Source organism: Eulemur rufifrons, chromosome 7 (genome assembly GCF_041146395.1).
Source record: "Eulemur rufifrons isolate Redbay chromosome 7, OSU_ERuf_1, whole genome shotgun sequence".
Classification (NCBI taxonomy): domain Eukaryota; kingdom Metazoa; phylum Chordata; class Mammalia; order Primates; family Lemuridae; genus Eulemur; species Eulemur rufifrons.
In genome coordinates this window covers 150,040,132-150,049,048 of record NC_090989.1, presented here as the reverse complement: position 1 = coordinate 150,049,048, position 8,917 = coordinate 150,040,132, and positions in this window count along the sequence as shown.

The window sequence follows — 8,917 nt, the reverse complement described above, 5'->3', positions numbered from 1 at the left end:
ATCTTTATTCATTCTTGAATGGTATTGTTTTGGCTCTCAATTTGTTTTCTTAGTTCTGAAAGACCTGTTCTAATTTCAGTCTATTGATTTATCAACTCAGCTTTCAATTCTTGTTTTATTGAACTCACGGTCTTATGAGAAGGAGCACTCATGAGGAATAGTCTTCTGCTTTTTGAGTTGTGTTTTCTTTTAAAATATGTTCTTCAACTATCTTTTGCATGCTTCGTTCTTGCCTTTCTTTTTGGTTATGGTGGTGTGTTTTCATGGTTACCATCCTGTTACTTTGGTCCTGTCGAATGTGGACAGCCATAACCACACGCTCTATATTCTGTGAGAAATTTCCCTGCAAGTATTTTTGTTCTGTCTACTTCTCTGTGACCTGAGAGCCTGGACCAAGGACGATTGCTGTCCTAACTCACTGTGGAATCCTGAAGCCCTTGCTTTTAGTTGAGAAATTATCTCCCCAGTTTTACCCTTATCTTCTCAGTGGCTGTTTCCACCACTCTCTCTCTCTCTCCCACTCCCCACCCAAAGAGAAAGAGGAAAAGAAAATGCCACTTCTCTCCAGAAAGGGGGGGAGGGCTCTGAGTAGAATTGTCATGATTCTGTTGACTCACCAGAGCCACGTGTAGGAGGCATGTATGCTGCGCTCCGTCACCTTCGGAGCTATTTTTTCCTCTGTCATCACTTCTTGAATTCCTATGTCATTAGATTATGCCCTTGTCTGACTCCTACCAGCGAATTTTTCTGGTTTGTTCATTTATTTTTTACCATTTTTGTCATTTCCTTAGGAGTTAAGGGAGAAAGCTTCTGTGGTCCTACTTCACTTTGCCACCTCAACCCAGACACATCTGTTTTCTATCTTCCAGAATTCTCTCAAACTTTCCATTTGCTGTGATACCATTCTTGCTTCCTAGCACTTTTATGATTTCATTCCTTAAACATGCACAGACACCACAGACACACACACATATCTTTTCTGACTTTTCCATGAGATGTTGAGGGAAAGACGCTGGGGAGGGGAACATGTCTTGGTCTTCAACTTGAACCCAAAGCCCCTTTGGCTTTTTTTTGTTGTTGTTGAGACAGAGTCTCACTTTGTTGCCCAGGCTAGAGTGAGTGCCGTGGCGTCAGCTTAGCTCACAGCAACCTCAGACTCCTCGGCTTAAGCGATCCTCCTGCCTCAGCCTCCCAAGTAGCTGGGACTACAGGCATGCGCCACTATGCCCGGCTAATTTTTTCTATATAGATTTTTAGTTGTCCATATAATTTCTTTCTATTTTTAGTAGAGACGGGGTCTTGCTCTTGCTCAGGCTGGTCTCGAACTCCTGACCTCGAGAGTTCCTCCCACCTTGGCCTCCCAGAGTGCTAGGATTACAGGCGTGAGCCACCGCGCCCGGCCAGGCTTTTCTTGAGAATTGAAATGTTAAAGGATCGTGGAGGAAAGCTCTTGGCACCGTTGTAGAGGACACTTCCCTTAGGTTATTCATTGTCCTCACATGGACACCCTCAGGACAAATCCCTCTTAGGGCTAACAGAATTTGTCTACTGATATCCTGTAATCCTTCCTTGTATTAGTCAAGTAGGCACTAATGTAGTCTATGCTTCTTTCCTTTCTTTGGATGCCAAGAAATTAACGCAGGGAGGTGGAAGCAGTTTCCTGCATTCTAAGTTTTTGGTTTCATTTGTTCCTTACTCCCTTTGTTACTAGAATTCTATCTTTTACACTTTTTTTCAGAGGAGGTAGTCATCATTTGCAACCATCAACCAATCTGAAAATATGTGTTATAGGAAGAATATTTCCTCTTTTTAAGTGGTCACACCTCCCACAGTACCTAATGTGTCATGTCCCTCAGTATTTATCGAATAAGGTAGCACACAGTGTGGAAAAAGATAAAATACTCTACGTTGTGGGTGCTTGCAGTTTTTTCTTTATTAGTGATGCTTAATTTTAATCACGTGACCATAAAGATCTTGATGTAAATCTCTAGAATGAATAGAAGTTAAAAGACCTGGTTTGAGTCCACCCTTTCTAACAACGACTGAGCAGTCTTGGGCAGTTACCTCTCCAATCTGAATCTTACTTTCTTTGTCTATATTTCATTCATTCCTTCATTCACTCATTCAACAAACCTTCCCTTAACACCTGCTCTATCCCATATATCATCCTGGGCCCCAGATATAAAGGAACATGCAGTTCTTGCCCTCAAAGAATCCAATATGTCCATTGTCGAAGTGAGTGCTGAGGTCAATCCCAGCTTTAAAACTCTATGATGATTTAGTGCCCCTTGGTGTATTTCATCCTCATACCAATATTTTGAATTCCTATTTTAAAGATGAGGAAACCAAGTCCCAGACAGGTTAAATAACTTGGCCAGAGTCCTTCAACTCCAAGTGCAGTAGGCCAGTACTCTGTGCCCTAGTGGTTCATAAACTAGGAACTGGGGTGCTGCCATCTATTGGAACCCTGCTCATGGTTCCGAGCACGAGGCTGGGCACCCAGAAGAGGCCAAGCATTTGCTTGCTAATGAAGCAAAGGTCTTCAAGAACTCACCAATAGAAAGGATGGCTTGAGTCTATCTTCCTGGTGTGGTTCACAGGACTTGAGAAATGCAAACACGTTTCCATTTACAGACTATATGCAGAGAGGCAAAAATTTCTCCTTAAACAGCTGTTTTTGAGAAGAGAAGTGGAAAGCAAAGCACAGTGAAGCAGCCCCCCAGCCACACTCCTTTGCTGCAGACAAGCATTGGCATCTGGACTGTGCCAAAATACAGATCTGTCACTGTGTGGTCTTGACAGCAGAGCAAGCCCCAAATTCATCTTTTCCATGATCAAAACATAGATCACCTCCCATCCATCCTGTCTGAACACGTAGCTCCCCCGACAAAAACAGGCGGCGTCAATGAAACGTCCCTACAAAACACCTTTCCGGACAGACAGTCATGAGAATGAAGTGCCTGGTGACTGAAGCTGCTTCCTGTGAGGCCCTCCCTCTCCCAGGGCATGTGGGTGCTTGCCTGGCCTGGGCAGTCCAGGCCGCCTTGCCAGGAGGGCAAATCCTGGAGGTTTTGAGCTCTCTCCTTTAGTCTTCCCCTAACAACAGCTGCTCTGACCAGCACTTCACAGTTTACAAAGCCCTTTGTAAATATTCCCTTACACGACACTCCCAGAGACCTTGTGGGCTGGGTATTATTCTCATCTTACAGGAGAGGAGAAGTGGGTGGGAAGAGGGAGGGTCACTGGCTAGAGGAAATGTAGTTAGCAAAGGTCAAAGCCAGACCCTGAATGACTGTCACAGGCCCCTTCTGCTCTCCTATGGCCCCCAGCATGCTGTGATTGTGCTGGGGACGGTCCTTGCACTTTGAGGACTCACCACAAACCCTCAGGAACTGCCACTGAGCTACTCTGCCTGTCCTGTTTTCCCCTGCCCTGGTGTCTGCTGTGTCCCCAGCAGAGTCAGCTGGAGAACAGAAACAACCTCAGGCGGGTCACTCCAGCCCCCCGGTTCCAGGCTCAGTATGTTCCCTACCACAAGTTGGAACCAAGAAACTAATTATTTTTCCTCCCAACCCTAAGTCTTTCAGAAATAGTCCCAGCTAAATATAACAAGGATGCCCTTTGGCACATCTTGCCAATCTTGCGGGTGATTCATAGACCCTCACTCAAGGTGCCCAGGGATACAGTAGGTGCCATGCAGTTAAAAATACCTACAGTGCATGAAGGTGGCACAGATGAATTTAATGAGTTCACCTGCTCCTCCAAAGGCTTGCAGTTGTGTGGGCTGAGCCTGGGGGTGGGCAGATGGATACTGAACTTTCTCTGGGCCTCGGGCCTGGATATCAAACTGACAGATTCACCAGAGTCCTCCCAAATGCCCACACAGCTGGCCCCACAGAAACACAAGAGAGTGTTAGGATTGGTAAGTGGGCCCAGAGGCACTGCCCTAGGCTGGGTTCCCCAGAAACGGAGCCTGAGACAAGGACTGACTGGGCGCTGCTCCCAGGTGGAACCGGTAAAGGACAGAGGAGGTGAGGGTGGGGGAGGAAGCAGCTGGGAAGCACACGTCCAGGAAGCAAACGTCCAGGCTCGGCTGAAGTCTAGCTCAGCCTGTCGCACGGGGCACTCAGAAGCAGGGGTTATTCCACCTGGAGGGAAGGCCTTCGTCCTTTAGGTCCCCGTGTCAGTCATCGCCGGCTGTGGACTGTCCCCAGGGGAGGGCATAGCCTCCCGGGCTTTTCGGGGTGAGGTGGCTCCCTTCACCAAGGACAAGTCTCAGAAGAAGGGAACAGCTGTGCGCGGTTAGCAGCTGGCGCACACCACAGCTGGGGGAAGGTGCCCTCGCCAGGAGAAGACGTGCTGGTGGGGCACAAACTGCATCTCCTGCCACCACCACGTCTTACCTGTCTTGAAGGCCAAAGTGGCCAAAGCATCTGAAGTCAAGTCACTTGTTTGTAACAAAACGTTTTCTATCTAGCCCAAGGGCAGGAGGAAGCCAAATATGATACCAACTTCTTCACCTTGCTTTACATCAGATTTTTCCATGCATGGGGCAATCCCAGTGACTGAGGAAGAAGCAAAACCATAAACATGACTGACTCCTTCCTCCCCCTTCCACGTTCGGCTCCCACTGTCCACACCCCCTCGCACAGAGGCGCGTGCCCAAGGCTGCTCACTTGCCCCACGTACGGCTCCACAGCCGCCGCTGACTCTCCCACCACGGCTGACAGCAGGAACCATATGCCACCATCTGTTCACAGTGAGAAGGAGCCCGTGTGCCAAGCACTGTCCCGAGTGTGATTTACTTAACTGCATTTAGCTAGTGGAACGCATGTGTATCTGCGAACACACATTAAGGGAGAATCATGTAGAGGTCCGGCAGTCAGTTCAAACTATCACCAAGGGCTGCGCCTGGCTCCAAAGCCAGACCAACTCTGGAGGATACAGATCCCTCCTCTGAGTCCCTCACAACCCCACTCTGATACTCTGTTACTCATGAAATAAACCATAAAAACAGGAGATGAAAAACTAAAGGGGGAAAAAGTACTAAAATATATACATAGCAGAAAATATGGACAGTTACTTCAGCCTTCGTGTCTGCCCGCCACGTTCACAAAGCCTTAGTGACATGTTTGTGACATTCTTCCTCTTAAACCTAGTCCATGTTCCCTTTCCCATTAGGGGCACCTCAGGTGGACAGAGTTCTTGACCCAGTGAGGTGAGGAATCTGAGTCCCTGGTGGTCCTGCTTGGATGGGACTATTGAAGTCGTCCATCAGCATTTTAAAAAACTACACAAAACGCTGGTCCTGACACAACCAGGTGTTAGCTCCCTGCGGTGTAGGCGGAATTGCTTGCAGCCCTGTTACACAACAGCACCTGTCACCGCAGCCTACCTCCAGCCCTCTTGAAGCCTGTTCATCAAGTGGCATGAAGGTATTGAGGTGGACAGGTGGCAGCGTCAGTTTGCAATACAATGAAACTATGCTTTTGTCTCCTCTCTTGGGCATTAGCCCTTGAAGCCAGCAGAACCTAGAGTTGCAGAAATAATGTACCAGTCAGGATCCCAGCAACCAAATTCAACGCATTTGATTTAAATGAAGAGACTTTACTAAGAGACCACTAAGAAGTGTAGGCAGGGCAAAGCGGGCTAACAAAGGATGTAGAGGTACCCAGAGACCGAGAAAGAGCAGGAAGCTGTTGCCCCCTCTAGGCTTGCGGGGTGGAGGGGAGGAAATAGAGTTACCTGAGCCCAGGGAGGGTGGAGCTGAGGTGAAACCACCTAGCAGCAGCCATGGTTATAGATAAAGTAGCCCTGACAAAGATGCAACTCCAAAGCAGAAAGAGCATGGAGAAGAAATACCCTGCTCTCTCTCTTCTGCCCTCCACTCGCCTGCTGTGCGGTCCGCTGGCTGACCCACAGAAGCGAGACAGTCTGCAGGCTGCAGCAGGGCAGAGACGCGGGGGAGTGGGTGTGGGGGAACAAGCACAGAATCACCAATACAATAGCAAGTAAAGCATTTGCAAGTGCTTGTGTGTAATAGTGACAGATACCATCCCGCTTCTACCTGCTGGTTCCCCAGACTGCGGTATTCCGCCTATGGGAAACCTGCGCCACATACTGGCTTCTAGTTCAAAGCATGAACTCATTCTGTAAGATAGCAACCCCACCTCACACGGGGTTTCCTCTCAGCGAATGCTCTTACTGAGACTATTAAACATTCAGACCTTCTGGAAGACCAACGAATGCCATGTTTTTTCATCTCATTTCCTCACTTCTCTCTAAAATAAGTTCTTGCTGAGATGCAATGTGGTGTGTGGTATCACAATGGTGAAATACAGCATTCAGTAAGTCCACTGAAGACGTTGCTGGAAGAAACATGGCAGCAAATCCAAATCCAGAGTGGGTTGTTATTACCTGAGGATGAATCATTGCCCCCTTCAAGATGGAAGAGGACCATTATAAACAGTGTTTTTCCAGGTAACTGGCCGTTCTCCTGAACTAGGTGCCACAGAGGTGCTCAGCAATGCTCTTTGTGCTGGCAGTTGGGGAAACAGTAATAGCAGATCAGCTTGGTGAGGGAAGTCCTTACTACTGAGCCCAAATATAATCTCTGTATATGTGGGGCCACTATAGCCCCTTTGTTCAAGAGGCCAGTGGGGTGGCAGAGGTGGTTGGTACCTGTGGTCAGATTGCCCATCTCATTTTTGAAAGCCCACTCCACAGGACTCTTTCTGCGAATATTCACATGAGACACAATCACATGCTTCATATTCCCGCTAAGAGGCCTATTCACATACGTCTTCCACAGATTTCCTTTATGCCAATCTTCCAATATCATCCCTTCCAAATTTCTGACTAATTAGCCAAACTGTTAGCCATAGCCCATGAATCATGATAGATCCATTCCTCTGGCCATTGTTCCTTCCAGAAAAAGTAGATAACTCGAAGTTCTTCTCTCTCTGGGAGGTTTTCAAAGCCACCTCTGAATGAGTCTATAGAATTGCAGAAAATACAAAACTGTCTGTAAGCTACACCTGACCACCTCGCTCCTCCTTAGTGGTCATAGGAACTCCCTGTGAGGCCATAGGTGTGGGTTGAAGGAGAGGTGACAATTCAAACAGGTACTCCAGAGAATGTGAGCATCCTATTCATGTAATTCATCAATGGCTTCAGAACTGCTCACATCACCCCATCCTGTGTGTACTACTTCTACTTTGCCTGATTTTATGGCTTGGTATATCGGTTAATACCCAGTTGTTCCTGGGAAGTTCAGATCTTGTGGGCACTTGGTGTCCTTTGATCAAACATTCAGTCTATACTAAAGCTCAGAAGTAAGCCAAGAGTTGTTTCTCAAAAGGAAAATAGTTACTGGTGAAGAAGACTTGCTTCTTCTCTTAAACCCTTGGGGTTGTTCTGTAATTATCCTGTTGGTGCCTACTGTATGCTTCACATAGCCTCCAGTCTGCCGTAGAGAGTATGAGTGCTGATGGGTCCTCTGGGTCGCTGGCTCCAAGAGGTAGAGTATCTTGTGCCACAGCCCAGACTGGCTGGAGAGCTGATTCTCACCCTGGACCCTACTCAAGCTGGTAACCTCTTGAGTAACTTGGTTAGTAATTGGAGCAACACATCCCATTGTAGCACATACTTCCTCCTAAGCACAAAGAAGCCCAATGAGTATCATGCCTTTTTCTTAGCATTGGGTACAACTACCTGTCTTTCACTTTAAAGGAGTTATTACATTATTTCCCAGATTACTGTATTCCCAGAAACTTCACCAAGGGGATAGGTGAAGTATTGTCATGGGATTTATTTCTCACCTTCTGGCTCCATGTGTCTTCCGAGACCTCTAGAATGCCTGCTACTTCCTGCTGCTTGGATCCTGTAAACATAGTATCGTCAACATAGCATATGATGTCTTGTAGGATGAGGAAAGAGCAAGAAGAGTAAATTTTGGCCCAGAGAGAGAGAGTTGACATGGCCCCAAGTCAAAATGGTGAGGGTGCACTGCTGTTCCTGTCAGGTGAAAAACTGCTTCCAGTGTTTCTCTGCCTGTTGGGATAGAGAAACAATTTCCATTTTTATTTTTTTGCAGATGAATAGCCACAGTTCCAGAGACTATGTTTATTTGCTGAAATAAGGGTTCATATTTGAACAGTAGCTGCAGTTAGGGGAATCCTCTCCTAATTAGCTTATGATAATTTTTTTCATTATCCAAGACCCATTTTTTATTCTTCATAGGCTAAATTGGTGAGTTAAAGTGGATATTAATACCCCTACGTCTTTCACATCTTTGAATATCTTAAATATTAATTTTTAATTACTGTTAACCAATTTTAACAATTCCCTCATGGATGCAGAATTGTTTCTTGGTTTATAATTTTGGAATGAAAGAGAAGCTCTAGAGGCTCCCTCGTGGCCCTTCCTACTATAATTGCCTGTAATCTGAGGTCAGAGAGTCAGTGTGTAGGTTCTTCTTGCTGAGCATGTTTATTCTGACTGCATACTCAAACTGAGAAATTAGCCCCTATGCACTAGGGCATCAGTGTTTAAGATACCGGTGGGTTGACTGAGACAGACGAGTTCTTTGGTTCCCAAAGGAGCATAGCAGAGTACTGAGTCTAATTCTCCTCAAATGATCTGATTATTTTCCTTCCCCTAGGACACAGTTGCCTTGGTGAATGGCACAGGTCCCTCTGGGAAAGTGGTGATGGCAGGGGTGAGGGGAGCTTGAAGAGATTTGGGTTTCTTTGGAACTTGTTTGGGTGAGATCACCATAAGGCCTCGAGGAAGGCAAGAAGAGCCTCTTGGAATAGGGAACAAGGGATGCTTTCCGATAACGGCAGGTGAGCAGGGCGTGGTACCTCTCTCACTAAGCTATCCAGTGCGGCTGGAAGAAGGCAGTTTATCCCAGGCT